We start from the raw sequence: 9,127 nt of genomic DNA on the forward strand, positions 1-9,127 counted from the left end.
TGTGGGAAACACCCTGACCTTTGGGCTTAAACCAGTATAACAAGCATTGCCAGGCAGCAAAGCCCAGCAAAAGCAACCCAGCCAGTAGAGACATGCTCAGGGAAGCCTCTTTAGCCCCGTGGCACCCCAGGAGGCCTAGCAGGGTATCTTGGGACTGTCAGCACTCCTTTGCCACTGTCAGAAAATGCAGCTGAAGGATAGCCAAGGGGAGGAAGAGTAGCCAGCCACCCTGACCAAAACCCCTGCCCCTGGAGCTGGCAGAGCACCCTGACAGGCTTGCAGGAGCTGCTCACCATGCTGGGGTACAATTAAGCATTAGATTTAATACTGTCAAAGATACCACTGAGGCAGAGCAGAGGAGGGAGTGGAGGATTTCCCAGTGCTAATTATTGAGCAGTCGTTAGCCAGAGCAGCTCCCACTGCCAAAGGATTAGGCAAAGCATTGTTTCTCACTCTATAAATCCTTACAACAAACGCCTAGTTCTCCAGACACTATGTATGAACATTAATTCCGATCCCCCTTCTTTTTTCTCATCACAGGGAATGTTTCTCTGCCACTGCTGTCTGCAACCCAAAGCTTCAATGGCAGTGACGCACTGTGGTGGCACGCAGAAGGTGCATGTCCAGTGAACTGGGCTGGTGAGGACAGGGAGGGAGATAGTAATGGTGCCTTTCCAGCATGCCCAGTGAGCAGTGTAGCAGCCCTGGTAGTGCTCATGCTCTTCAGACTGGTTATTGGTAAGAAGCACAGTCCTAGGACCTTGTGTTGGCTCTGGCTCTCTGGATGCAGCAAGAAAATGGCAAGCTGTTTTCATCTCTGAGTGGTGTCATTGACAGGGCTTTGCTAATTTGATGCTGAGCATGTTATAAATGATCAGAAATGCTGAATGGGAGGGCCATGGTGGGAATTCCAGCACAAGGAGAAGTTCCTGGCTCTGGTATCACAGCATCCTGAAGAGGAGCTGCAAAATGTGATACCAGTGAGCCAAAGCGGTATTTCTTTCAAACCATGCTTTTAGCAGGAGCTAGGAGCCACGTGTTAGCGGAGAGTGAAACACCTTTGTGCTATGGGATCTTGAGAGCCTCCTCCATTCCTGCAGGTTGTCAGCCCCTGGAGGGAAGCAGAGAAGCTGTGCCCTCCCCCTAATATCCTCTCTGAGGAGAAATCAGGAGCTCAGACTGGGTTTTACAAAGGACAGAGGAGCAGGCCTACAGGTTTTGCCCATGAAATTAATACATTATCTATGCAGTCAAGCCTGCTGCTGGATAATTTCTGTTGGTTCCCCAAAGGGCCTTCATGTCTCTCAGCTACAAACAAGAGTATTCTCACTGATGCCATTTTTCACTCTGCTGCATTGCCTTCAACCCAACCTTCTAACTCACATCCGCCTGTGGGATGTGCCTGACACAACCCACTCAGATGCATCTCAGCCCTGGGAGTAGAGAGAGGGCACAGTTCTCTGTCTGCATTTTGTACAGAAGCATCCCCACAGAGACAGAGTGCTGCATCAGGCAATGTGGGACACAGCAGTATTAAAGGTACTGCCACTTTTCTGGGAAATGCTTTATCAACAAGGCCCTAGTTCTTGCATGGAGAGGCTTTTGTGGTGTTGTGGAAGGTGCTTCCCTTCAACAGTCTAAGGGACCAAAAGAGGGGCACATCCTAGGCATATGGGCTTGCCCTCAGGTCTGTCACGGGGATAACCACATGGGATTTCACACCCAGACACATCTCTGCAATGCTGAGAGCTCCCTGACATCGGCTTTCAGGCTTATTGTCATGATGAGGAGAACCAGCAGCCAGGAGCCTCCTGGTCTTTCCTTGCATAGTTGCTGTCTATGCTGTGCTGCACATTGCTTGCAGGATGTTTGCAGCATCCTGTTCCAGCATCACCGTTGCTGGCCTCACCACTTCTCATTCATGAAAAAACATGGCAATTTTTCCTCAGCCACACACAAGCCTTTCCGCATAGCAACACCCTTGAGTCAATGCACGCAATCCTCCCTCAGCAGTGCTGGGACTGTCAATCCTTTTACACCTGCTAAGTGATAGAATGCTTCTCCCAATTTACTTATCCATCATTTTTATTGAGAAATCTGCTCTAGTCCCACACAGTTACATGACTTAATGGAACGATGATTAGAGGATTCTGTGGGAACAAGCTGTGATTTCAGGCACACTGATGCAAGGCTGGGACTGAACGGCAACATTTAACACGGCAGCTCAGAGCAGGATTTGATCCCTTTTCCCTTGAGTTTCTAACTATTTGCATCTTCCTTTGCTCTTTTAAATAATTTTAGATAGCTAATGTATATTATTATTTTTAAAGCATATGGGCAATTGTTGCTGTGTTCCTGAGCAGGGAGAATACTGTGCCCATCTGTTCACATTAGCGTCATAGAAAATGACTTCCAGCCTGGGTTGGAAGGGACCCCAAGGATCATCTGGGCTAACCTTTCTTGGCGAACAGTCTACACAAGTTGGCCCAGCGCCCTGTCCACTTGAATTTTAGAAGTGTCCAGTGCTGGGGAATCCACCACTTCACTTCCCTGGGGAGATGATTCTAATGGCTGATTGTTCTTGTAGTGAAAAATACTCCTCTTCTGTCCATTTGGAATCTCCCCCAGAGTGTTATCCATGTCTTTTCCATGTGACTGACTCTTTGTAAAAAAGGAGTCACCATATTCTTTGTAGCCACCCTTTAAATACTCAACATGACAATCAGGTCTCCCTTGAGCCCTTTTTTCTCAAGGCTGAACAAGCCCAGCTCTCAGCTTTTCCTGATATGGCAGGCTTCCCAGTCCTTTGATCATTAGAGAGTCTGTCTTCCTGATTAACAATTCTGGTGCCAGTTTGATCCACACTATGCCATGGGGAGGTCACTGCTGCTAACACCCCAGCAAAGGCAGGGAACAAGCAGTCTCCCAGTCAGCAGCAGCATTGCAGCACAGAAACAGGGTAATTTAAAGAACAGAAGGGGGTAAAACAAAAGATATGAAAGTTTCCCAGTGAGTCCTGTTTCAGTAGGAGATGAAGCCTCGGAGAGTTTATCAATAAGCTTCTGCATATTCCAAGTCCCAAAGCACTTCAACACCTTAAAACATGTCTAAGAGATTTCACAAAACATCTCCTATTAAAAAAGCTTTTAGGGCTTAAAGCCACACTTGACCTCTGAGATTTAGAGAAAGCCTGCTTTTCCATGGCATCTTTCTGGTCTGAGTACAGGTCAGAGGGGAGTAAGTTAGGACCAAGAACTGGGTTTGGAAGTTTTAAGCAGCATCGGGGGGCTGCAGTGAAACTCCAGTGATATCCCCAAGGCAGTGCCAGTTTAGCCTCAACAAGGGGATCTACACAGTCAATGGGAAGCCCAAAGTCTTAGCTAATTTACATCCCCCTGGCCTGGTTGAAAAAGGGCTGGGATTTTGCCTTGGAGCTGATAGAGAAACTGGAGCTTGTGCCAGCTTCTGGCTAGACCCAGGGAACACATGAGCAATTAGCGGGTCCCTGTCTAGTGCCTGGCCTGCTATCTCATACTCTTGTTTGTACTACAGAAGGAGAAATTCAAGATGATTCAAGACCCTCATAACCTGCAGAGAGGAGACAAGATGTTTAGACCAGGTTTTTCCCATGCAGAAGCCACAACAAACTGTGGTAAACCTGTCTTAACCCAGGAGCTGCTGCTCTGTGTCTTTGACATTCAAGTGGCTTGTTTAGCCCATATATATCACAAAACTCCAGACACTTGAACTCTCTTTAAATGACAATTGATTAAACATTCAAGCTATATAAAGTACTAAAGTATTGTAAATACATTTTTAAAGAAAAAAAATCTTTGAAATTCACTTTAAGCTTTCTTTTCAATTATTTATCACAGAATCTCATCCCCATTAAAGTCAGGCTAAATGGGCTTGTTTATATATTACAGAAAACATTCGGCTTTTAATTGCCTGCTGAAAGGCTCTTACACCCGTCTTTCTCAGCTTTGCAGCACTTAACCGGAAGGCAGGAGCCCAGTGAGGTAGGCGGTCGACAAATCCCTTCCACACCTCTATCCTGGGATTCTGAGTGGGGATGGAACTCACCCATGGAGATCAGCCTGTCCCTTGAGAGGCTCTTTTGCTGGTGAATTCACCCCAGCTCTCCTTTCCAGTCAGGTACTACATAAGGAGACCAGGTCAATCTGATGATCCTTGCCTCCATGGGTCTTATAGCCATGTCTGTTTCCATGATACAGAATTACTTTGCCTGTGGCTTCTATTTCCAAACTCCCAAGATCCCTCTTTTTATCTCTTCTTACTTGCTGGAAAAGATCAAAGTTGTTTCCATAAGGGCTGACACAATGGAGGACCCATGATACTTCAGAGCTGGGGACCACAGCTGCATAGCAGCACTTAGGGGGTAGTGGTGGGAGGGGGATGTTACTGCTGGGAGCTCAGAGCAAAGAAGGGAAGGGAAGGGAAGGGAAGGGAAGGGAAGGGAAGGGAAGGGAAGGGAAGGGAAGGGAAGGGAAGGGAAGGGAAGGGAAGGCAAGGCAAGGCAAGGCAAGGCAAGGCAAGGCAAGGCAAGGCAAGGCAAGGCAAGGCAAGGCAAGCAAGGCAAGGCAAGGGAATGCAAGGGAAGGCAAGGGACGGCAAGGGAAGGCAAGGCAAGGGAATGCAAGGCAAGGCAAGGGAATGCAAGGGAAGGCAAGGCAAGGCAAAGGAAGAAGATACGAAACAAACCAAATTGAAATTAAATTATGTGAAATTAAAACATTCAAAGTTCTTCTCTGACACTTGGGTTTGACTGATTTTATTATCTCTTTCCCATGTTAGGAACGCAGAATATTTTGAGTCTATCTGCAGCCAGCCACAGAATTGCATCTGTGGTATTGGTCCAGTGTTGTGGCCACCAATATTCCCCAAAATACCACTTGCAAGGCAGACTATTTCAGACTGCCAAGTCAGTAAGTGCACAGTGCTTAGGAAAGCAAAAACTGTCACACACACACCTGGAGGAGAAATGGTTAACTTCACCCTGCAGGTTTTCCTCTGTACAAGTGAACATTTAGCACTTCTGTGCATGGTCATGTGGCCATTTCTGACCCTGTTGACCACAGCAGCTTGTCTGACTTGCCTAAGGGAATCAGAGAGGGAATTTCTTTCTAGAAATGTATACCAAGCACAGAGACAACCATCCTTGTCTGCCATTGCCAATATTAAAATAAGGAATCCATATAAAGGCTGTGTGAGGGAAAAAAAACCACTAACTTTGCTGTTTCTTATTTTTAAGCCTATTTCAGGCCCAATGATGGTTGTCTGCAGCATGATGTTAGTGAATTCTCCTCAAGTTTTGTGTGTGACACAGTTTTTGCTTTCCAAGCACACTGCACTTACTGCCTTTGCAGTCTGAAAGAGGAAACTGGAGCCATCAAAAGATGGAAGAGTTAGTTCTCTGAATTCAGTTCAGAGAAATGGCTCCCGTTTCTTCAGAAGTTTGATCCTCAGGTACCCAAAGTTTGGAATAAAAAAGAGAGTTGATGTCATAATGACTTCTGGATTTTGTGCTGAAATTACCTTTTTGGCACTGTTAAATCCCATTGTGTGCTATATAGGATATAATGTAATACTCATCAGAGGCAGGCAGCAGCGAGGTTTACTGGCACTAAAATCAATAAGCACTGAATAAAATGGCTCCAAATGATTTAGGATCATGCACACATCTTCTTTTTGTAAACTTAAAACCATTTGGAGAAGCATTAATTTATTAAAGGCCTCTTGAAAAATGTCATCATACTGTGTAGTCTGGGCCTGTGCACATCAAAAGCATCATAGATTGTGGCTTTTATTAAGAAGGCTGGAGAATATAATTCTTCCTGGAGTACAATAGTCTTTAAAATATGGTGTACTTTGAGATCAAAACAATGTTTATAACAATGTGGTTACTAAATATTGTAAGATGTACAATATAAAACATAGTGCATCCTGGAATGTGTGTCTATGCTACTGCAGTAGCCGCTAGACTTGTCAGATCCATTACAAACCAGCACACAGAGTTTTCTATTTGTTTTCATTTCCTCTTGTTGGTTTGTTGGAGTTCTCACCCTCCCCCCCCCTTTTTTTTAATTGGTTGCATGATGTTATTATTTATTTTTATGTAGGAGCACCAACCTAAAGCTCAATGCCTTTTCTCTTAAAGAAAAAAGGCATCCTGTAGACATGCAATTATTTTTGCCTTTGAATATGGGCATTTATACTTTCACACTGATCAAATACCTTTTATCAAAATAGAAATATTTTAATATTATAAATATTTTATATTTATATATTATAGAATCACAGAATCATAGAATAGTTAGGGTTGGAAAGGACCTTAAGATCATCAAGTTCCAACCCCCCTGCCATGGGCAGGGACACCTCACACTAAACCATGCCACCCAAGGCCTCATCCAACCTGGCCTTGAACACCGCCAAGGATGGAGCATTCACAACCTCCCTGGGCAACCCATTCCAGTGCCTCACCACTCTCACAGTAAAGAATTTCTTCCTTATATCCAATCTAAACTTCCCCTGTTTAAGTTTGAACACGTTACCCCTTGTCCTGTCACTACAGTCCCTGATGAAGAGTCCCTCCCCAGCATCCTTGTAGGCCCCCTTCAGATACTGGAAGGCTGCTATGAGGTCTCCACACAGCCTTCTCTTCTCCAGGCTGAACAGACCCAACTTTCTCAGCCTATCTTCATACGGGAGGTGCTCCAGTCCCCTGATCATCCTCGTGGCCCTCCTCTGGACTTGTTCCAACAGTTCCATGTCCTTTTTATGTTGAGGACACCAGAACTGCACACAATACTCCAAGTGAGGTCTCACGAGAGCAGAGCAGAGGGGCAGGATCACCTCCTTCGACCTGCTGGTCACGCTCCTTTTGATGCAGCCCAGGATACGGTTGGCTTTCTGGGCTGCGAGCGCACACTGAAGCCGGCTCATGTTCATTTTCTCATCGACCAACACCCCCAAGTCCTTCTCTGCAGGGCTGCTCTGAATCTCTTCTCTGCCCAACCTGTAGCTGTGCCTGGGATTGCTCTGACCCAGGTGTGGGACCTTGCACTTGGCAATGTTAAACTTCATAAGGTTGGCATCAGCCCACCTCACAAGTGTGTCGAGGTCCCTCTGGATGGCATCCCTTCCCTCCGGCGTATCAACTGAACCACACAGCTTGGTGTCATCGGCAAACTTGCTGAGGGCGCACTCAATCCCACTGTCCATGTCACCGACAAAGATGTTGAACAAGACCAGTCCCAACACCGATCCCTGAGGGACACCACTCGTTACCGGTCTCCAGCCGGACATCGAGCCATTGACCACAACTCTTTGTGTGCAGCCATCCAGCCAGTTCTTTATCCACTGAGTGGTCCACCCATCAAATTGATGTCTCTCCAATTTAGAGACAAGGATGTTGTGTGGGACAGTGTCCAACGCTTTGCACAAGTCCAGGTATAACTATTATAAATATTTTAATATTATAAATATTTGAATTATATATTTTCATATATCTTCATATATATTATATAAATATTTTAATTATATATATTCAGGGTGCACTATAATTCTATTAGAAGAAAAGTAGTCTGCAAATAAGTGGGGTCCTCCCTGGCACCTGAACTTACACAAGCCTGCAGCTGAAAATGTCACTGTGGCACAGAAGACAAAACTCAGAACTTCTCTCTCTGGACACTCTGGTCAATGGAGAACCAGGTGATTCATGAACTCTAGTATGGGCCATGGTCGTGGGAGCCGTTCTAACATGTTGTTTCCCATTACATAGCTGGAAATCAGATTATGACAGGCCATGCAGGCCATTTCTGCATCATCCTGCACATAAGCAGTGGGACTACATCAGTACATGACAGCCAAAGAATCAGCCCAGTGGGTACCCTTTGCAGATTTACCTCTGAATGTAAATTTGGCCGGTGAGGACTCACTCACATTTTAGCTACTGCACATCTGTTGTGGGATGTGCAGAGCAGAAACTCCATGTGCTGCTTTGGCACACAAGGTCTGCCATGGTCACGTATACATCAGTATGCAGCTGGGGAAGCACCGGCAGTGGTGGCAGCGAGGCTGGAGATGTGCACCATGAATCCCAGCAGCTCAGCATGTGAGCAAGGCCCCTTTGATGTTGGGGCTCTCTTCCTGGGAATAGGATTTCACGTGCAGGAAGGGACGGCCCTGTCCCTCTTCTCTGCCTGCCAAACCACAACAGAGAAGTTGACCATTAATTTGAAAGCTTAAAATCAGATCCTTCCTTTAAAACAGATGTATCCCCCTAAAATTTCACAATTAACTACAGTCATCTCAGAGCTTCTGAAGTTCCCAGCGCTGCCGACACCGGCAGGAGGACTGGTTTCTCTGGCCTCAGTGCTGTGCTCTGCTGGGACAGAGCTGGCTTCACACCACCCTGGAAACTTCCCTATCTATGCCAGTTTAATGGGATAGCTTAGGAACAGTGAGGAGGCGTATCCAGTTGCTCATGCCTGTAAATGAGAAATCATGGGCATTGAATTACATTGGACACAGCCCCTCTGCCCAGCCCTCAAAAGCAGGAATGATGGGCTTGAATACAGCATGTGGTATGGTCAGAGAATTCTGACAGCAAGGGTGATTCTCCATGGTGAGCTGGAGTTAGTTCCCAGGCTAGCTTTTCCCACCTTTTTGAATGGATAATGACGTTTTCTTTGTAAAAAATAAGACAGAATTTGGCACAAGGACAGTAAAAAGAAAGAGATTTGACCAAGAACGATGGGTGAAATTGAAATGTGCTGCTTTGTTCTCATGACATATGTCTGACAGGGCCTTCTCATGAAGATTTTGACAGAATCTAGAACAGATTTTTCTGTTGTTGCTAGATGGAGGGAGGCCTAAATAAGGAAACTTTGTCTCAATTCCGTTTTCCAAAAAGCATTTGCAAGATCATTTTCTACTCCTCCACAGACCAAAAAATAATTAGAAATTGTCTGAAGCTGCCCCATAAGCATATCCTAACACCTGCCCTTCTTTATTGTTTTGGTTCTATGTTTTAATTTGCAAGAGCAAAGTATATGCACTAAGGCTGGAGTCAGTGATACTTGCGTCACATCCAGCCTCCCCACCA

Source organism: Psittacula echo (genome assembly GCF_963264785.1).
Source record: "Psittacula echo genome assembly, chromosome: 5".
NCBI classification, from domain to species: domain Eukaryota; kingdom Metazoa; phylum Chordata; class Aves; order Psittaciformes; family Psittacidae; genus Psittacula; species Psittacula echo.